At 37.0% G+C, this 23,070-nt stretch overlaps 1 pseudogene; it reads left to right on the top strand.

The window, feature by feature from the left end:
• Positions 1 to 18,266: 18,266 nt before the first annotated feature.
• Positions 18,267 to 18,711, top strand: LOC123596808 (annotated as a pseudogene).
• The last annotated feature ends 4,359 nt before the right edge of the window (positions 18,712 to 23,070 follow it).

Genomic DNA, 23,070 nt, shown 5'->3' with positions numbered 1-23,070 from the left:
TAAATTGTATAGGCCTCACTGATTTTCTATTTGTTCTGTAGATCACTAAGAGAGGAATATTAAAGTCTCTTAATTAAGATTGTGGATTTGCCTATTCTTTTGGCTACATTCCGTTTCTACATTTTAAAGCTCAACTGTTAGGTCTATACTCATTTAGTATTCTTATGTCTTTTAGGGGGGATTAACCACATTTATCATTAGGTAATGTCTCCTTTTATCTCTGATGCTATTCTTTGTATTGAAATCTACATTGTCTGATAATATAATCATTCTATTTTTCTTTTAGTTAGTGTTTGCATAGCTTTTTTGTCCTATTACTTTTGACTTATCAACATCTTTATATCTGTAGTGAATTTTTTCATGGGTAGAATAAAAAAAAACATGACCATACTATATGCCATCTGATAACCTCTATCTTTTAATTAAAATTATTGGACGTTTTATTTTTACTGTAATTATTTATAGTTTTAGATTTAAATCTACTACCTTATTGCATATTTCCTATTTATTCCATCTACTCTTTTTATTTTTTTCTTTTACTACCTGCTTTCAATTTGATTATTTTCTAAAATTCTATTTATCTTCACTTCTATCAGATACGCTTTTTTTAAATTTTTAGAGCTTGCCTTAAAGTTTACAACATACATATTTAATTTATTGCATCTACCTGAATTTTTATATTATATAGGCTTTCATCAGGATTGGCTCAGTATGAATAGTATTGAGTGTGCAAATTTAGGTTACAAATTTTATGGAGCAGGGGAAGGGCTATTCTGAGCAGGTACTGATCACAAAAACAAAACTGATAAAATATTTGATTGATTAAAGTACAACGAAAATTAAGACATATCTCTATAAATTTTATATTATTTATGCTTTTAAACAGGACCACTTGCTTTTTGCACCCATTGATGTGATTTCTTTAATTGCTCAATGTATATAAAATGATTATTTTGTCTTTAATTAATTAGCCTTTATAGTTGGTTTGAATATTGGATATATATAGTTCTCTATTATTAAAGGAATTTTATTTTGCTATTCTTTCTTTTTTATTTTTTATGTTTATTTATTTTTAAGAGAGAGAGAAACAGAGCATGAGTGGGGGAGGGACAGAGAGAGAGGGAGACACAGAATCCATAGCAGGCTCCAGGCTCTGAGCTGTCAGCACAGAGCCCATCGTGGGGCTCGAACCCACCAACCATGAGATCATGCCCTGAGCTGAAGTCGGACACCTAACCAACTAAGCCACCCAGGTGCCCCAATTTTGCTACTCTTGAATGGCTTTATTTTTCCAACCTAATTTTTTGAGCCTATCACTTATAGATTTGGAATGTCCTAAAAATTTAGTAAATATCAAGCCTTGTTTTTAGGTCATTCATTTCCAAACATTAACACACACACACACACACACACACACACACACACACACACATTTTAGAAACCTTCATACCCTGATTTCTACTTCTCAGCCCTTGGCTTCTATACAATTAGTTTTTTTTTTCTCAACATTTATTTATTTTTGAGAGACAGAGAGAGACAGAGCATGAGCAGGGGAGGGGCAGAGAGCGAGGGAGACCCAGAATCCGAAGCAGGCTCCAGGCTCTGAGCTGTCAACACAGAGCCTGATGCGGGGCTTGAACTCACAAACTGGGAGACTATGACCTGAGCTGAAGTCTCTAGATGCCCAACCAACTGAGCCACCCAGGTGCCCCTATACAATTAGTTTTTCTACTAATTGTAATTTTACTAAAAGTCAGGCTCTTCACTTACCCTTAAAAACAAATCTAACAGATAGTCCCATTGGTATTTAATCTGTCTAGAAGAACTTGAGACCAGGGGCAGTATTATCTGTGGTATACACACAGAAGTACAGCCAGAAGTAAATTCTCAGTGTTGTCTTCCTTCCCAGAGTGATTGTGCCTTTACTAAGTAAGCATGGTAATGTTCTCTGCTTTCCTGCTTACTGATGGGGCTCAACATGAGCACCCTTTGATGGCTTTTAAGCAATTTATTTTCCAGAAAGATAATAATCAGCCAATATTTTGACAATAGTGCTGGAAAACAACCAGTTTCCTCTCTGAGTCAGAAGACCTTTTCAGATGTCTTGAATAAAGTTCACACTAGGATCATGTTTTCTCTCTGATGTCTCTAATTGGTCTCTTATCAGGGAAAGGAAAGCTTGCCACAGTATATTTTTTAACCTTATGAATTTCCTATTCAGACTCTTTACACATCCATCAATTTAGTCATTAGAAAGAAACCATAGGAAGTAAAAATAATTCTAATTATATAGAAAACTATTTCTATAATTATACTAGAAAATAATTCTATAGAGATGATAATTTCTATAGAAAATGAAAATAACTTGGAATCAGAAGACCCAGGTTTTATTTATTAGGTTTTCGATCCCAAATAAATTCCTAAATTTCTCTGTCTTGATTTTTTAATCAATAAAATGGAAAGAAAATGTCTTATTTGCCTGTTCCATGGAAATGAAAGAATGTGCATGAAAGTATCAGAATACTCCCCATATTGCTTCAAAGAGGAAAACTCTCCATGATAAAGGACTGTCCTTTAGTAAAGGATATGAATAGATGTGTGTATCTCCCTGTAAGAAACTCCTAACATGTTGTCAGGGGCCATGGGTGACAAATTAAAATCACAGACTTTTTCATGATTACAGATTGCTGATTGCTGTTGATATATGTCAGCAAGATCTTGAAATGCTTTTACCAAAAGTGATGACCTGAGGAAAAAGTATGTCAATGTACAATCTGGATAATTCTTTTTTAAAATGACTTATTAAAAAGTAATATAAAAAAGTGATCCATGTTAATATGTTGACAGAAATCATAGGTACTAAATGACCTCCAAATACTTTTGCCTTGTTAACATCATTGAATCATGCATTTATTTGTTCAACAAATAATATTTGAACACTGTTCCAAGTGCACTAGATGGTAATGATACAATGGTGAATAAGATAAGTACAGTTCCCCACTATCATGTGATTAACACTCTAACAGGGAATTAATCATTAACTGGGTAATTATACATGTAGGGATTGCTATAAAGGACATAATGCAGCAGGCTAAGAAGATCAAAATGGAAAGACTTAATTTTGTGAGATTAGGGAATGCTAAAGCCCAAACAGTTTGTAATAGTTAAATGCATGAAGATTAAGAAATAGTAAATATTTTCTAGATGAGAGGTAAAGAACTGAAATTGTCAACTTAGCTAAGTGAGCCAGCCAGTCTAGACTTTAGGAAAATAAAGACTGATGCATAGGTTTGTTAGAAACGGAGCTACCCAAGGTGATGTATATTTTTGATGCTGCTATCCTCTGCATTTTCACCCATAACAAGGAGATTTTGAGTATTTTATTCCTGACTGACTTCAGAAGCACAATCCTTTTATCTGGATTCTCCCTGTTAGTTAGTTAGTTAGTTAGTTAGTTAGTTAGTCAGTCAGTCAGTTAGTTAGTTAGTTAGCTAGTTAGTTATCTTCAGGAATGAGCCATCAACACCATGATCTATGGCAAGAATCTAAAAAAGGCTTTCCACATTCCCTGAGAATAAAGGCAACAGCCTAGGAATCTATCCATACATCCTCAAAATATATACAGATAGACAAGGAGACAATAAGAAAATTCTCACTAGAGGCAATCCACATCCAATGACTGGCTGACACGGCAATAGAAAGGCCTCAACTTGGGAAAACTCTGTAAGGCCTTCCCCAGCTTTAGAGTTCCTTGTAGGATGAACTGGCATCTTAGATGAGACTGCTTCACAGCCCAACTTCTCTTTCTATTAAATGCTGTTTTTTTGTCTTCCATTTCAGAAGTAGTTAACCCAAGTTCTCCCTCATAACCTCCTGTAGGATATCTCTCTGCTGTGGACTGAATTGTGTCCACCGCTGCCCAAAATATACATACATTTAAGCCCTAACTCTCAATGTGACTGTATCTGAAGAGAGGGCTTTTAAAGTTATATGAAGGCATATGAAGTTATATGAGGTATTTAAAGTTATATGAAGGCATAAAAGTGGGGTCCTAATCTAATACAATTAGTGGCCTATAAGAAGAGAAAGAGTGAAATTTCTTTTCTGTTTCCATGTGTACTCACAGAGGAATGGTCACATGAACACACAGTGAGAAGAAGATGGGCATAAGCAAGTGAGGGAGAGAGCCCTCACAACAACCTGACCATGTTGGCACCCTGATCTCAGACTTCCAGCTTCCAGAATTGTCAGAAAATAAATTTCTGTTGCTTAAGCCACTCAATCTATGGTATTTTGTTATGGCAGCCTAAGCTGAAAATACACTTCACCTTAGCATCTGTTTCCCAAGAAACCCAACCTCTGACAATGACTCTTTGTACCACCACTAACTGTGCAATCAGGACAATTCCTCAGCCTCAAATGAAAATGAGAGAACCCGATGAAACAAATTATATACATAAAGATTCCAATACACTCAAAGTGCTTTCTGAGTTGAAACTCAAGCTTTTATTTAGAAAGTATCTTCTCAGCCTGAATTACTCTAAGATAATAGCCTGGTGTGCACAAAGCTATTCATCATATTCATGACTTGGAGAGGCTGCTATTGGTCCCCGAGTTTCTGGCAGGTGGAAATGGAGAGATTGTCATTTCTAGTACGTCATGTCCCCAGTGATGCTGAATCACTTGAAATTCCAAACACCTGCATTGTCCCCCCTAAGGCTTCTTACTATCAGAATGCAAGACACTGCAGAGCTGTGAGACAGGCGATAAGAAGAGCCCACTGAGCCAAGAAAACAACAAATAACTTTGTAGAAACCTCTGGAAATTTAGCATTTCCAATCAAAAGCTTGTCTGCCCAGAGCAGAACTAAATCCTGCGCTCCAAATAATTAGGGGTGAATAAAGTTTTTATGGGAATGCAGGAGACCCTGAATCTTACCTTGAAATCACTCTTTCATCTAAGATTTCTGAGGCAGATTTACACAAAAATAAATACAAAGAGAAATAAAGTAGGCTTCATCATTAAAGACTGGCCAGCACCTGACACTGCAATAAGGACTCTATGGTCCTTGGTAGATTAAATTAACCCAGTTGAGACTGGACTGGCCCCAACCTCAGATTTTAGGATTGTGATTTTCTTTAGCTAGAAGCAATGATGAAAGGAATAAGAGAGATGCACAAAACATGAGCACACTTGCTTCCACACTTCTCATGCTGCTGCCTCTATTTGGAAAGCCTTTTTTGGAAAGCTCCACCCCATGCCCTCCAGAAATCTTCCTGACCCTTTAAGATATTCTTAGTGAAGATACCCTGATTTATAAATGCAGAGTAAGTTACTCCTTACTTTGTGCCTTCCATTTTCGATAGGTCCTTGTTGCATATTTTAGCTTCTTTAACATTATTTATTGGGTTTGTGAATTCACTAAAGAATGAATTTCTTAGAGACAGAGACCAAATCTTGCTCATCTGTCAGATGAGTCTAACATAGGACCTGACAAACAATAGGTGTTTTATAACCAGGTACCTGAAAATATCACACATCATTTGGCCTTAACCTTTCTTTCAGCCTCAAATTCCACTAAACCCACATTGCCCTGCAATGTACCCATAATATACCACTCACTGACCTGTAAACATACCATTTACAGGCACACCCTTCTGCTTTAACCCACACTGTTCCCTTTGCCTGAATGTTCTCCAATCATTTCAAACAATGTAAATCTTCATCTTCCTCTGAGGTCTTATTTAAATACCACTTCTTCCACACAGTCTCCTCTTTACTTTCCCATCATCTCTCACTGACCCCTTTCTTTGCACATGCTTCATCTTCTCTATGCACTGGTCTCCATCCTTTACAAGGGCAATAAACTCTTTGAAGGCAGGAGATAGGTTGTACTCCCTTTTCTGTCCAAGGGCACTCAGACAGATGTATGGATCCCTGCTTCTGACCCTACTAAACCTACTCCATCCTTTGTATTTTCTTTTTTTAATTTTTTAATGTTTATTTATTTTCTGAAAGAAAAAGACAGAGCATGAACATGGGAAGGGCAGAGAGAGAGGGAGACACAGAATCTGAGGCAGGCTCCAGGCTCTGAGCTGTTAGCACAGAGCCTGATGTGGGGCTTGAACTCACAAGTCGTGAGATCATGACCTAATCTGAAGTCAGACGCCCCAACCAACTGAGGCACTCGGGCACCCTAGCCTTTGTATATTCTAAGCTGCAAATCTGGGAAACATCTTAAACTCCTTCTTATCAGTTACCATTCTCTGTATTTCTTGAACTCATTGTCACTTTTCACTATCACTACCCTAGCTCAATGCCTTCCCATATTCTCTTTACCTAGAGGTCTCCATTTGCTTTCAATCATCTCTTTGCCTGTAGCTTCACCCACTCCCACCAAAGATCTTTCTTCTTACTATAGACTCTTAGAAACCTGAAGGTAAAGACTGTATCTTATTTTGTCTTTCCTTTTTGTTAAACAAACACTTCCAAGGATCTGGTGTGGGTTAGACTCTGTTCTAGTTTTGAAGACAGAAATGCAGGTGAGACTCTACCTGTGGTATGCTTTGACATATTGCAAAATTTTCAGAAATATTTATGGAAAGAATTAATGAAAAAAGTGATTTTTTAAGTGTATGGAACATAATCTTTCTCCTTAAAACTCCTCTATGGCCCACATTTATTTGCTTAATTTATTTTTCAACAGTTACCAAAACAATTTAATGAGAAATGAAAAGTCTTCAAGAAATCATCCTAAATAAACTAGATATAAATATTTTTTTTAATTAACCCTTATCGGCACATGCACCCCAATGTTTATAGCGGCACTATTGACAATAGCCAACGTATGGAAAGAGCCCAAATGTCCATTGATGAATGGATGATAAAGAAGATGTGGTACATATATGCAATGGAATATTACTTGGCAATCAAAAAAGAATGAAATCTTGCCATTTGCAAGAACGTGGATGGAACTAAAGTATACTGTGATAAGCAAAATAAATCAGAGAAAGATGAATACCATATGACTTCACTCAGATGGGGAATTTAAGATACAAAACAGATGAACATAAAGAAAGGGAAGCAAAAATAATATAAAAATAGGGAGGGAGACAAATCATAAGAGACTCTTAAATACAGAGAACAAACTGAGGGCTGCGGGAGAGGGGTGTTGGTGAGAGATAGGTTAAATGGGCGAGGGATATTAAGGAGGACATTTGTTGGGATGAGCACTGGGTGTTATATGTAAGTGATGAATCACTGAATTCTATTCCTGAAATCATTATTGCACTATATGTTAAATAATTTGGATGTAAATTTAGAAAAATAATAAAGATAATAATTTTAAAAAATTGACCCTTGTCTTATACCATGCACAAAAAAAGTAACTCAAAATGGACCATAGTCCTAAATGCAAAACTGAAAATAATATAACTTCTGGAAGAAAACAGGGTAGACAGTCTTTGTGATTTTGGAATAGGCAAAGGTTTGTCAGATATAACACAAATAGTACAAACCAAAAAGAAAAAAAAAAAACAAAAAAACTAGACTTTTGCACTTCAAAACATCATAAAGAAGATTAAACCATAAGCCACACACTAGTGAAATATTGACAACACATATATCAAAGAAGGAACTTATATTCAGAACACATCAAGAACACTTATAACACTATGTGTCAACTATACTTCAATTTAAAAGAGTTAAAAAGTTAAAAGTAAAACAATTAAAAGATAAAAAGTTATGACATATATTCTATCACTATGTATTGACTTAGAAATAAAACATGTCTATCTAGACTAATACATGAATGTTCATAGCAGCTTTATTAAATAATTTATAAAATAAATTTAAATGATGTATTTATTAAGCAGCCAAAAACTGGAAATAGCACAAATATCTATCAAAGGTAAATAAATAACTGTGATATATTTATATACTGCCATGGAATAGTACTCAGCAATAAAAATGAATGACTTACAGAAACTTGCAACAAACAGATGAACCTCAAAACCATTATGTTGAGTGAAAGAAGCCAAGTACAAATGGGTACATACTATATGGATCTATTTGTATCACATTCTAGAAAATGGAAACTAGTGTAAGCTATAGAAAGCAAATCAGTGGTTGCCTGGGACAGAGTGGGTAAGAGACAGATTACTTACATTTTCTATCAAACATTTTCTATTACTCCAGTAGTTTTCTCTTGCCCTAATAGAATATATTTGCTTTCTTGATTGTGGTAATGGTTTCACTGGTGTATTGATACGTCAAAATTCATCAAATTGTTCACTTTATACATGTGAACTTTATTGCACTTTTATGGTACTTTAAATATACCTCAACAAAGTTAGGAAAAATCTCCATTGGTTCTCGTAAGTTAGGTCCTTGGCTCACTTTGGCTTTATCTCCAAGCACTTCCCCCACATATTCATTTTATGTTCTAGCAGGATTGAACAGCATCTCATCCATTAAATACCACCTTCTTTATTACTTGTTAGACCCATGCTTTTTCATATGGTGTCTCCATTGAGGATAGTAAATTCATTCTCCTGTTCACCTGGAAAATTAACTATTCATCTCTCAAAACTCGTTCACAGCCTGACATACAAGTTGGGGTTCAATAAATAATTTATCAACTTTGTGAATGGGCTCAAGTATGACCTTCTATAGGAAGCCAGCTCTGGCCCTCTGCGTGTATCCCCTGGAGTCATATACTCTTACGATTATTCACAAGTACCACCTCTATTCACTGTATCTGTTGTCATCCTCTATTGTTTTATGTGGGGTTCTAAGACTACTTCCCTACATGTAAACTCCCTGTGGACTTTGGTAGAATTCTAAGATAGCTTTCAAGATTCCTGTCCTATGTGTACACAAACCTTCTCCCAGTTATTCAATCAAATGCTAACAACGTAGGTGTTGCTATGAAAGGAGTTTCACAAATGTAATTAAGGTCCCAAATCAACTGACTTTAAGATAGGGAAATCACCTAAGTGGTCCTGACCAAATCATATGAATCGTTTTAAAGCTAAAAGTTTACTCCAGGTGAAATCATAGATTCAAAGCATGGGAAGGATTCAATGCACCATTGCCAGCTTGAAGATGGAGGGCACCAGGAGAGAAATAGGAGAGGCCTCTAAGTACTGAGCAGAGCCCCTAACTGATAATAAGCAAGGAAGCTGAGAAATCAGTTCTACAAGCCCAAGGAACTAAAATCAGCCAACAACCTGAGTGAGCTTGAAAGTGGATGTATTCCTGGGCCTCCAGATAAGTAATCAGAGTGTCCAACACCTTCATTTTCAGTCCTGTGATATCCTGAGCAGGGAACCCATTCACACTGTACCAGACTTCTGAACTACAGAACTATTAGCCAATAAATAAGTGCATTTGCATTCATTTGTTAGAATGATGCATGAAAGTAATACAGGGATATCAATCACATCCTATTTATGTATCACATGGCTTCCCATGTAATAATATGGGAATAATATGTAATAATATGTTCCTCAGGCATATTTTTTTAAAAGAATGAAAAGAAGAATGAGAAGAAGGGAGAGAGGAATGAAGATAAGCTATACAAAGGAACAAAAGAGAAAGAGAGAAGAAAACATTTTAACTTCCAGAATAGTGGCTTTTTACCTTAGCTATATAGTATCATCCTATGGAGAGCTTCAAAAAATACTAGTGGTTGGGTCCCACCCCTAAGGATTCTGACTTAATTTATCTAGGTGTGGCTTGGGCATTAGAATTTTTTTAAATCTCCACAGATGATCATAATGTGCAGCCAATGTTGATAACCGCTACTATAATCTTTCCTATTTGAATTGACTTCTAGAATATAGTAGCTCAGCCAGAACTTCAGTGGATCAAGACCCCTGTGGAGTCTGGCTGGGTCTTCAATGTCAACCTCTAGAAAACTTGCGGCTCCTATTTGGGTACTATTCCACAATTAGCTCTTCCCAGGATATTACTGGGACTCACTCCTCACTCATTTCCAGGAGACATTAATTCATCCTTCTCTCCACTCATAGGTTCCTTAGTTTAGGTTTAAATAATAATCCCTTGGTATTTTAATAACTTCTCAGCTTCTTCCACTTTATAGCCTTCTTGGACCCTGTCGATTGCATAAATTTTTCTCTGCAGGATTCTCAACTGCAATCCACAGAGAAAACTTTCATAATGCTCTGATTAGAAATGGTGAAAGTCATTATCTGGATACTGCCTTTATCTATCAGCAACACCTAAACATCCTTCTCAGTTAAAAGAATTAATTTAACTTCAAATCAAAATTCTTTGAGGGAGGCATTTATAATGAAAACAAGACTAAAATAATATTCTGAGCTACATTGTGGTTTTTTCCCCTTATTAACTGTATGTGATATCTGACAAGATAGTTAACCACTATTAATGAGTTTATCATCATTAAAATAAAGGAGTCTGTATTTATCTTATAGGGTTGTTATTAGACTCATAGTATGATTATGTAAAGATTTGTTACAACAGCTTAGGGTGTATGTGTGTTTGTGTGAACAAAAATATACAGATTGAAATTCACCCAATCCACTGGAGTACCTATATATTTCAGGCACTCTCATAGGAAATTTTTAGAAAAAAATGTGAAATATTTCAACAAATACTTTTCTTGGGGAGAGTAAGAAGAATGGATGAGTAGGACACTCTACATAGCATGAAGATACCATTTATCTATGGGCTACTGATTCATAGTCCAGCTGATCTTTCAAAGATACCTGAGAGGGTAAAGGGAAAAGGGCATCCACATAAGTTTTAGACAAATCCCTTTTGGAACATATTCTATGTGTCAGAACCTAGGTAGTTATCTAAATAAATGATCTAAATAAATATGCAGAGCAACCCCATGAAACAAGTATTTTTACTCTCATTTTTGCAGATAACAACATTGAAATATAAAGATGAATTTGAACTTGGTCAAGGGCATCCTGGTGGTAAGCCATGGGGCTAAGATTTGAATGGGTTCTTTGCCTTGCCAACAAATAACATACTTGGTTTGAGTTACAAACGTTGCCTTGAGATAACATCAAACTATAAAAAATAAAATCAACCAAGCACTACCCTTAAGGCTGAGAGAGGAAGATAGCAAAATCATACAATGGGGAACCCTCCATTTCAAATATAAAAACTAGCAGGGGAAGGTACTCACAGCTGGAAATCAATGACCGGGAAAGGACAAAATTGCATGGCAGAGGGACATGCCACTTAGGTAGCTAAAAGGAAGACAGAAGAAAAGCTATTAGGAGAGATGGTAAGTCCTTTTTGGGGGTATTGTACCTGTAATGGTTCTCAAGCTTGAGAATATTCTAAAGGACCTGTAAAAACACAGATTGTGGACCCTACTCCCAGAGTTTCTGATTCTGGATCTAGGTGAGGCCAGGGTATTTGCATTTTTACCAAATTTTCAGATGCTGATGTTGCTATCTGGACACCACATGTGATAACCACTCTACTAGAAATATACAGCTGTGGCTGACAGGACAAGCAGATCTCTTTGGAGACTCAGGTCACTGATAGATAGATTACAGCAGTGTTTAAGAGTGTTAGTGTGAGCACTGTAGCTAGTCTATCTTATTTCAAAAGATACTCTATTACTTACCAGGTGGTTGATCTTGAGTAATTCACTCAATTAATTTTTCCCTCAGTTTAGATGATAGGGAGAGGCAGAACGGAGGGAGGAGATGGATATATGCAGAGCATTGCTTGGCACACAGGAAACCAAGAGATAGCTATCATTATGCATCAATATGGTAGGGATATGGTATGATGAACATGAGGATGGTCCACCCAAATCCCTCTTCAAAGAGCACTTGTTGCTAAGCTGTGGAGAGTGCTCCCAGCAGACACACTCCAGCTGTCAGTCCCTTCAAAGATTGCCTTGGATGCAGAAAGACACCTTGCCCAAGGTCAAGTACTCCGAGGTACAGCCGCATCCAATGATCGTTGAGACAGATATAAAAACCTAGTCATTTTTGCCCAGTGCAGGACAGTTCTGACCACCACTCTAGAGCTTCTTGTGGTGTCAGCTGAAGCTTCTCAGTCTGCTTTGCAGCTTGACCCCTCCCTTTGCTCAATCCTCTTTCCTTCCTTCCCCTTCTCAGGGATTGGGCCCAAGGATTCTCCTATCCAAACATATTATACACTAACCTACATCTCAGAGTCTACTTCCTGGAGAACTCAACATACAACACATTGAGCCCTTTGAGGCCAAAGTTACAGAATTTGATGGGGGGAGTGCGACTTAAAATCAAAACCCTCAGACCTAATTCTTGGGTTGGTGTCTGACTTCACAAAAACTTCTAATGAATAACTGCATCTTAGTATATGGACTGTTGGCATTTAATCATCAAATCCCTATGAGGTTATTGTGAAGACCAACAGAGATAGGGAAATGAGATTTGCAGATGTTAGGTAACTCTTATCTGCACCTAATGTTAAATAACTTACCATGAATAAAATCTAGGTATGTCTGATTCTGAAGGCTATGCTTTCATACATAATTCTTTCTTGCTCTGGTTTCTCATTAAGGTTAAACACTAGCATCATTTTTTCACAGAGTGAAAGACTTGGGGCTTAGGAAAACTTTCCTGATTGAAGCAGGTAAAGTTCTGCATAGAAAGCTGCTGTCTCCCAATTGTTTCTGAGCCCCAAGAAACTTTGGGAGTCATTGGTGCTAGGTACTCACAAGATTAGGTAGAACTCTCCTTACGTTAGCTTGAGGTGGGAGGGGACTCTGACATTTGACGAGGGCCCAAGATTTGTGAATTTTGTGACTAGCTGTATGTTGCTAATGTAGATTCTAAAATCAGATATGTAGAGGGATATTCCAAGCACATGTGCACATTTTACTATCCTGTGGGACACTGGTCCCTGACCCCAAATGGGAACTCCTGCATTGTTGAGCTGTAACAGGTACAAGAATGGGGACAAATTCGGCTTACAGTGGGCAAATCTAGGAGGCCCAGATCAAAAGCAAGATTATGGCCTCATTTGCACTTTACTCCAGGCCAACACTCTAATCTTGGTCCTCTAAATATTACCACTTCAGTGGTGAGAACAGACAGTGAAAGATAAATCCAAAAACAGAAATTTTCTCCCTAAAACCTAGGGCAGCTGGCCAAATCCTCCTCCTTTTCCCCCAAACTTGACCATAATGGTTTAGTGCCAGCTCGGCCACTTTTTTTCTATTAGGTGTATTGCAGGAAGGTAATATTTCATCATTTCCCCATGTTAAACTCAGAGAAGGCAAGAGAAAAACTGATAAGAGACCCCCCCCCCTAAAAAAAAGAATTTCCCCACAGAAAACTGAGTTTTAGTCTCTTTGCTCAGCATACCAAATATTCCCCAACCACCATTCCCTAATAATGTATTTGAACTTGACCCTTCCATATTGGCATTCCTCCTTAGGGAGAGAGGAAGAGGTGGTGTTCCAGCAAGTTCTAGAAGCCAGGAAACCCAAAGATAACAGAGACCTAAGATACATCACTGTATCCTTTGAGGAAAAGGCAGGTCTGAGTTCAGAGTTGACTTGTTTTTCTACTTTCATAGCATCAGTATTCCCTCACCTCCTTCTCCTGTTCCTTCTCCCTCATTCCTTGTTCCTTCCCTTCATCCTTTCTTCTTCTTGCATCTTTCTACCTTTCTTCTTGCCTTATTGTCAATTGTTGCCTTCCAAAAGCATTAATTGAGGATCTCCAAGAAGGAATACTACATAGAGGTTAAGATGAGAGTTAGAATAAGAAGACAATCTGCTTCACACATTTAGTGTGGGACCCAGGGCAAAAATGTTAGCCTGGCTGATCCTCTGTTTCCTCAACTGAAAAATGCAAAAGATCACCACCACAGATTGCTTAGAAAATTAAACAGGAGAATATATATAACTTAGTATGGTGCCTGGTTCAGAGAGATTAGATTTCATTTTCATTATTTGGAATTGTAATAGCAGTGGTATTGCTATTACTGAATGGACTAGCCATTGCTGATGCAAAGGTGACTGAGGAAGCTTCTTCCTTGGCCCCTCTAGCACTTTTCAGATAGCACAATTGTCTCACTAGCAGAATAAGCCATTTTATAATTCAAGTGATTCTCAACACTTGTGCATTAGAATAACCTATTATGCTTTTAAAACTACCTTTACCTGGGCTCCATATCTCTTTGGACAAACTAAAATATTGACAAAAAATTTTACCAAGGAATTAAAGACTTATGGTATTTTCAGCACTTTATTTTTTAGTACTTGATGTTCAAATAAATTTAATCCCTGCAGATATTTACTTTCCCACTGTTACATCTAATTTATTGATTTTTTAAAATTTTATTTAAATCAAAGTTAATTAACACATAGTGTAATATTGGTTTCAGGAGTAGAATTTAGTGATTCATCACTTACATATAACACCTAGTGCTCATCCCAACAAGTGCCCTCCTTAGTACCCATCACCCATTTAGCACATGCCCCCCAACTACCTACCCTCCAGCAACGCTCATTTTGTTCTCTGGTTTTAAGAGTCTCTTATGGTTTGCCTCCCTGTTTTTATCTTATTTTTCCTTCTCTTCTCCTATGTTCATGTGTTGTGTTTCTTAAACTCCACATATGAGTGAAATCATATGGTATTTGTCTTTCTCTGACTTATTTCGCTTCTCATAATACATTCTAGTTCCAACTCTGTTGTTGCAAATGGCAAGATTTCATTCCTTCTAATCAAGTAATATTCTACTATATATATATATATCATATATATATGTATATATATATATATATATCATATATATATGTATATATATATATATATATCATATATATATGTATATATATATATATATGATATATATATATATATATATCATACACCCCATCTTCTTTATCCACTCATTAGTCAATGGACATTTGGGCTCTTTCTATAATTTGGCTATTGTTGATAATGCTGCTATAAACATTGGGGTGCATATGGCCCTTCAAATCAGCATTTTTGTACCCTTTGGATAAATACCTAGTAGTATAATTTTTGGGTTGTAGGGTAGCTCTATTTTTAATTTTTTGAGGAACCTCCATACTGTTCTCCAGAGTGGCTGCACCAGTTTGCATTCTACTAACAGTGCAAAAGTGTTCCCCTTTTTCTACGTCCTCGCCAACATCTGTTGTTTCCTGAGTTGTTAATTTTAGCCATTCTTACAGGTGTGAGGTCGTATCAACATCACTCATCATCAGGGAAATACAAATCAAAACCAGACATTATTATTATTTTTAATAATCTCCATGAGTAATTATGATGCAGACTTACAAATGTGCCACTAGAAGTTAACTAAACTAGTATGAGTAATGAATCTAACTGTGTTTGGGTAGAAAGTCTTCTTTGACAATATTAATACTCACTTTTATAGTTGTTTTAATCTGTAAGCTATCTCATCATGAGGCATTACACTATTATGGGCCTGGAGTCCAAAAGACTATGCTTTTTTCTCCCTTTTATATTAAGCTCCCTACTCATCTGTGAAATAAGAATAAGAATGGTATTACAATTCATTCATTCCAAGGCAAGTATTCACTGAGTCCTCTATATTGTTTTAGGTCCATACAACAATGAATAAAACAAGTCTCCATTTTCATAAAGCTCACATTCTAGTGGGTGGGGAAGGAAACTCATAATACACATAAAGCACTTGGCAATAGTATCTGACATACTTAATATGATACTATTTATCACATAAATGTTTTGTGTGTATCAGATATGTGACAGGTTGTTCTACATGTTGCAAATAAAGAGAATGAGACAGGGTATCTGCTTTCACAGAGCCTGATTGTAGCAGAATAATAAGTGTATAGGACAAATTCCACTATATATATACATATATGGGTTATATATGCAATATATATATATATGCAATATATATATATGCAATATATATATATTGCATATATATATATATATTGCATATATATATATATATTGTATATATGCAATATATATATATATATGCAATATATATATATATGCAATATATATATATATGCAAATATATATATATATATAGAGAGAGAGAGAGAGAGAGAGAGAGAGAGAGCAGAGAAGCTAAAATATAATAATGGGATAGTAAGTGCATCCTTTAGTATGCTTTCCATTGCTAGGAACAGGAAACTCAAATAAAATTGGCTTAGATAATAAAGGAGCTTTATTGGTAACTTAAAGCCTGATGATAGAGTAAGAATTAAGCATGGTTATTCAAGGACCTGGCTTTGTCTATCATTCTTCTCTCTGTCTGTCGGCTTTCCTTTGTATGTCTGCCTCATCTTCAGGCAGTTCTTATTGTTCACAAAATGGCTGCCAGGAGTACCAGATAGGCTTCCCTGGCAGTCACTTCCCATAATCATTGAACAAAAATCCTATGCTGTGCACCCTGCCAATGAACAAATTCCTGTAACTAGGGCAATGGCATGGGTTAATCAGCTTAGGACTGTGTTATTTGAACTAACACAATCTTGATTGAAAATTTAGTCCCATCCTCCTCTCCAGTTTTCACTTCAGTTAGTTATTGGGGCAGGACAAAATTTAGGATAGTCATGGTGTCTCTGAGGAGGTGATCTTTGAGATGAGATTTGAATGTCAAAGAAATATTTAGCCCTTGGAAGATCTGGGAGAAGTCCATTTCATGCACAAAGAGGGAAGTATAAACATCCATGTATTAGTTGCTAGGGCTTCCATAACAAAGGACCAGGGATCAGGTGGCTTAAACAACAAAAACTAATTTTCTTACAATTCTGGCAGCCAGAAGTCCAAGATCAAGGTGTTGGCAAGTTTTGTTTCTTCTGAGACCTCTCTCCTTGGCTTACAGACTCCCTGTGTCTTCATATAGTCTTCCCTCTGTGTCTGTGTTCTAGTATCCTCTTCTTATAAGGACACAAGTCATATTGGGTTAAGGTCCACCCTAATGGCCTCATTTTAACTTAATTACCTCATTAAAGACCCTATCTCCAAATGCAATCACATACTCAGGCACTGGGGGATTAGGGCTTCAATACATGAATGTTGAGAGGGATATAATTCAGCCTATAACAATCCTTCATGTGAAAAAACAAAGTTGGAATATCTGAGGAACAGGCAATCCAGTGTGGCTAGAACAGGGTAAACAGGGAACTGTTAGTACAAGGTGACATCAAAAAGGTAGGCAGGGTTCCATTCACCTAGGGCCTTGCAGGAATGGAATGTATTTGGATTTTACAACTACAAATTGTAGTTGGTATTGTGGTTGTTATTACATCCAAAAAAACTATGTATGAAAAATCAGGAATTCTAATTGAAGGAAGAAATAACCATGTTTCTACCAAAAGGGTACAGTTGGTTGCATTTATAGCAATTAAATAATTAAACAACTCCTGCCAACTGTCTGACCAGGTAGAGTGATAGAAGACCACACTTTGAAAAGCCCAGCTGCCTCTCTTTAAATTGGTTGACTGTATGAATAATTTAAATACAAAAATGGGACAGAGCAGTTCTCAAGTAACCTATAATCTATTCCCCTCCATAATACCCCCCTACACACACTGTCAACCCACCTGTGTTTGGCACATTTCCATGGTAACTGCCATGCTATTTAACTGCTGGATTGTGTTTTTAATATGGTGATTTAACATCTTCCATGTGGGTTAAACTGGATACAAAAGGCTGCAACAGCTTAGTCATGTAGGATAAATTTTATGAAATTTTCAGTAGTTTCACTAAGCCATTTTTCTTCATAATTTTTAAAGAGATTTATTGCTGAAATCAAGAATTTAGCTCAGGATGGTACTTGAAATGTGCTTGTCTCCTAGGGGAAATTTTTTTTTCCAAAATGGCAGTGTAGCCTTAGGCATTTTCTCAACCCTTAGAGAGAGAGAGAGAGACAGAGAGAGAGAGAGAGAGAGAGAGAGAGAGAGAGTGATGGGATATAGTCAGAGGCCTGGCAGAAGGTGTCAAAATTGCAGATGTAGAACCAAGAATCTGATGCTAATGAAGCAGGATGGGAAAACAGTTAAAAGAACTTGCTGAAGGTTGGCAATAAGACTAGTTATTTCAGAGTATGCCTGGGGATTCCATGAATCTGTCTCTTAAATCAACACTATTTAGAGCAAACACACCTGGGGACTCCCCTTCTTCCAGCCTCTGACCACCCTCCAAACTCCTATTCAGTTGCAACCTTGAGGGCCAGCTAAAACCATATTTTGGTTGTTGTTATTAGCTTCTCGTTTCTAACAAACTATGAGCTCCTAAATTTGTCAGAATTATTTCATCAGTGTGGAGGCCGCTGTGAACTGCCTATTCAGCATGCATCCATGGGCCTTCTACAATTACTTCTCACTGGGCTTCTATTTTGATTATGAGGATTGACTGTGGAGGGTGCCCAGAGTGTCTTGAAGACACACTCTCCTCAGAGCATGCAGAAGTTGCACCCAGATGAGCGGGATAAAACTATGGATGCCATGGAAGCTGCCACGGCCTTGGAGAAGAACCTGAACCAGGCCTTTCTGGATCTGCACAGACTCCTATCTCTGTGACTTCCTAGAGAGCCATTTCCCAGTCATTTCACCTAGCTCCTAGAGAGCAGGTGAAACTTATCTACCTGACTAACTTCCGCAGGCTGGCCAATTCCCAGGCTGGGCTGGGTAAGTATCTCTTTGAAAGGCTCACCTCCAAGCACGTCTAGAAGCCTCTGGAGCTCAGCAGCCTTTGAGCTCTGCATTCCCCTGGTGTCAGAGCTTCTGCTTGAGCCTCTCTCTGCAGCCACTAGGCAGCTTTTTAACCACCTTGTAGCCTTTTCCCAAACTTTAGGATCAAATGAAATAATAAGACTTTTGTAGCAGGAAAAAAATAATAAAAAGATGGTTATTTCAAAATCACCTACAGAAATTTTTAGAAATACAGATTCAAGTCCCATCTCCTGTCTATTCCAAAGATTCTTATTCCATCAGTCTGGGGTGAGAGTTGGAAATCTATGTTATTTTCATGCATCCTAGGTTATTCCAATCTTGTCCACTTTAGTAACCATTTCTTTTCAGCAGTGAACACTGAAGTGTGGTCCCCAAACCACTTGCATAGGATCACCCAGGGAAATGGCTAAAAATTCAGATTCCTAGCTCCCCTTTTTGTCCTGGTAGGTCATAAAAATAGGGTTAAGGCAACAAGAATATGAAATTTTTGACAGGCATCTCTTGCAACTCATAAAATTGAGAAGTTTTGCCATGAAGTTGGATTAATTAAGCAACCTGCTTTTAGAAGTGAGCACTAGAAACCCAGAAAGAAAATTAGGAGACTGTCCCAAAGACACATGGTTATCCAATGACAATGTCCAGTTCTTCTTGGGTACTCTGGGAATATGACTCACCTGTGTTCAAAAACATTGGAGGAGTATGTTTGGGAGTAGCTGCTTTTAGCTTCAATAGGGAGTAAAAAAGGAACACTAAGTAGAACTGCTTCTCAAAGAGCTCAGAAAATTCCAGCTTAGACAGAGAGGTGAGACATACTCTAATGAAACAGAGAAAAACTTAAGGCAATGTGAAATGAACTAAATTTGTGAGAAAGTTAAGGCAATGTGAGGTGAACTACATTTGTAATTCTGAAAACTAGCCCTATAGGAATTCTGAAGAGAGAGAAAGATAAATCCATGTGGGCTAGACTAGTCTTGGAAGGCTTCCTAGAAGAAGTGATACTTGAGCTCAGTTTTTAGATAAGACAAAAAGTGCAAACAGTAGCATATTTCTACATGTGGGGAGTACAAGAGATTAGTGATGTAGACCAGTACAGATTAGGATGAAAATCCAATGAGTTACTTTCAAAAAGCTGCCAATTATTCACCTGAGAATATCTGTTTTCCCCTTTGATTTCTCACCTGTAGAATGTACACATTGAATGAGATCATGTATGAATATGAATAACAAAATCCTAGGCTCCTAAGGGGATCAACAAATACCAGTCCTACCCTCTATATCTCCTTCAATACGAAAACAGCAATCATACATAATGGGAAACTATGATTTTTTTTCTTGTTCCACATGCTAGAGAGAAGATGGTCTTCCAATCTCATCACTTTTGCCAAATGTTTTTGAAAAGGTTTCGCTCCAGCAAACTATTTTATTGCTTTTTAAATGTTTTATAATACATGTCTGAACTTTCTGAATTACCATCTTCAAAATTTAGATGGGACTTAGAAGGGAATAATTTCTTTAAGACTTAAAATTAAGTGACAGGGTGTGACCAAGACACTCTAGTACTAAAAATGTTTACTGGATTAATGGAATATATATATAGTTATAGTTATAGTTGTTACAGTTATAGTTATATTAAATATTTTTACATATATATATAAAATTATTTGATCTTCGGTGTTTTCTGATTCTTATAGGATTCCATCAATCATCTTAGGTATTTGTTTTCTTTAGATTTTACTATCAACTTCCTTGCCAATAAAGATCCTGGGATCTACAAATTATTAACAAGTCAGCTCCTAGTCAAGATTTGGGAGGCATCACCAGACCACTTTAGACCTCTGGGCAGTCAGGTACAGTGAAAAATGCAAGGGGATGTGAAAGTCAAATAAAACTTGGCTTGAAACCTGGCTTTGCCAAACCCTCTGACAGTGTACCCTGATCATGGTACTCAAACTAACATTCAAGTGTAATATGTACAAGAAAAGGAAAATAACACATGTGTTGCAGGGTTGTGTTACCAGGAACCATTCTCCTATAGCACAGTACTATATGTGGTACTCAATAAATATGTATAAGAGAGAGAGAAATGTGAGAGAGGGAGAAGGGAGAGATACAGAGACAAGAGAGAGAGAGAGACAGAGAGAGAGAGAGAGAGAGAGAGAGAGAGAGATTGTATTGTAATCAAGGCACATTTGGGACCTTTAGAAATGTAAAAGACAGCAGAGATCATTTAGGACATTTTAGAAATTTTGTTAATTGCCAATTGATAACATTGGCATTGCATGCATCAGATCTTGGAAATTAGACATGGACCCCTGCTAATCTAAGCCTGACTGAGAGGTGATTTCACAAAGCTTTCCTAAGAGCCCCAGTATTGCAATGTTTTATCTAGGCCACTGCCTTCTAACACCATGGCAACGTATATAACAAAACAGATTGGAGAAGAGGTTGCTGATACTTATCCAGAGGGGGTGGGAGTGCTTTGTCTCCTTAGTTACTCCATGAACCACAGCTCCAACAAGAATATCCAGGCTTGAGATTTAAATATACCAAGTTATATGAACTTTATTTCATTTTACATCCCTTTCCCAGAAAGCAATCTAATTCACAAAGGCCCGTAACTGGCCATAAACAAAGATACCTCAGGTAAGGTATTCTAAGTGATTAAGGGAACAGAGTAAATTAAAAAAAGAAAAAAGGAATCTGAGCAGAAACAACAAATCCACGTAGGGCCATTCATAGCTGTTTTTTTAAGGAGATGATGTTAGCCAATGTGGGTAGAGATCAGGGCTCAAATTTAAATATTTTCTGCTCCATCATATTTCAATTCGGTTAGAATATTATGATTAATATTAAGCAGCATAATTTGGCCTCTGCAACTTAAAACTAATTAATATTCCTAAAATAAGTATTAAGGCAAAATATATGCATTCCCAGAACATCAGAAGCAAAAGATCTACATATTGAGTCTCATCCTCTTCGAAGAAACCAGACTACAAACTTGGGGCCCAGAGGCTAAAGTCATTCCCTAGCTATTTGAATCATAGTAAAATAGCCTTCTGCCATTTCCTTCAGCAGGCATATATAATAAAGACTTTTAATTAAAAAATAAATTCTAATAAATTATGGGTGATGTCTAACTTAATTATATGCAATTAACTTTTACCTTACAAAATTACGATTTTTTCTGTTTGACCTTCCCCTGAAAACACTTTGGCTTAGCAATCTAGAACAGATTAAACAAACATTTCACCATCAGAGATAATGGGAGGACATGCCTGTAACACTAACCAGCTGATTGCTATGGCATTTCTGAGCTGCTATCCCAAACTAAGATGAATTTTTTATGTCTCTGTCTTTCTACATATTTTCATGAGAACATCACATAAGAAAGTTATAGACATATTTTTTTAAAGGATCTATTTATAAGGTACAGATGCTCAGCACAGAGAACTCAGTATCCCGGTCCAGCAGGGAGCCTCAGGTGCCCACACAATGCAGTGCTAACTGCTCTTTCCTTCACTGTCCCCCAACCTCCTCAGATTCCATAAGACATCTTGAGAGGGAGGTATAACGTAGGATAGAAGGGGGTAGATTTCTATTCAGAACAGCCTCCTCAGAAGATGAATTTGTACCCTAAGCAATAAGTTCTGCCCTGCTCTGTTTTTCAGAACCATGAGTAATGCACAAGAGCTAAGAGGCTGGAGGAAAGCTCTGGAAGGTGTGGGCTGCATCACAGACAAGCCTGCTCAAGTCCTGACTATTGAGCATGGAAATTTATGTATTACCTTTGAGTGTACTAACTTCTTATCTGCCCAAGAGAATTTCTTTTTGAAAGCATACAAATAGAGTTAATAGAGTCAGGGATAGAGTCTGTTCTTTAAGCACTGCACTCCCTTTTATCCTAATGATACAAAAGTTTCTTCTTGAAAAAGCCACATTTAAGTGGTAGAGTTTCAGGTAGCTCCCTGGATTGAAGTTACTGCCAAAGTCACTCAGGTAATCTAATATAATGATCACAGATACATCCTTCTTATTATGAGAAGGAAAAATAAAAGAACAGACCAGTTGAAAAGCATCTTGCCTCTGACTGTAGATCAGTATATGAGTTTTAGCACTACCACCTTGAGTCTAGGTGAGCCCTTTAACCTTTTTGGGCCTTTGTTACTCATTTGACAAAAAATAACTTGGAAGAGCTGATTAATAAGGTTCTTTCCTGCTTTAAGTTCCACAAGTCTATGTTCTACTAACTCATATCCCCTTCCCCCATTACTGTCCTATCATCTGACACTAGCAGCAACAGTGTCTTACTCTGTGCCTTGTGCTTTACTTGCTTTATTTTATTTATTTCTTACAAT

The sequence above is a fragment of the Leopardus geoffroyi genome, chromosome C1 (assembly GCF_018350155.1).
Source record: "Leopardus geoffroyi isolate Oge1 chromosome C1, O.geoffroyi_Oge1_pat1.0, whole genome shotgun sequence".
NCBI classification, from domain to species: Eukaryota; Metazoa; Chordata; class Mammalia; order Carnivora; family Felidae; genus Leopardus; species Leopardus geoffroyi.
This window is presented reverse-complemented; position numbering and strand designations above follow the sequence as displayed.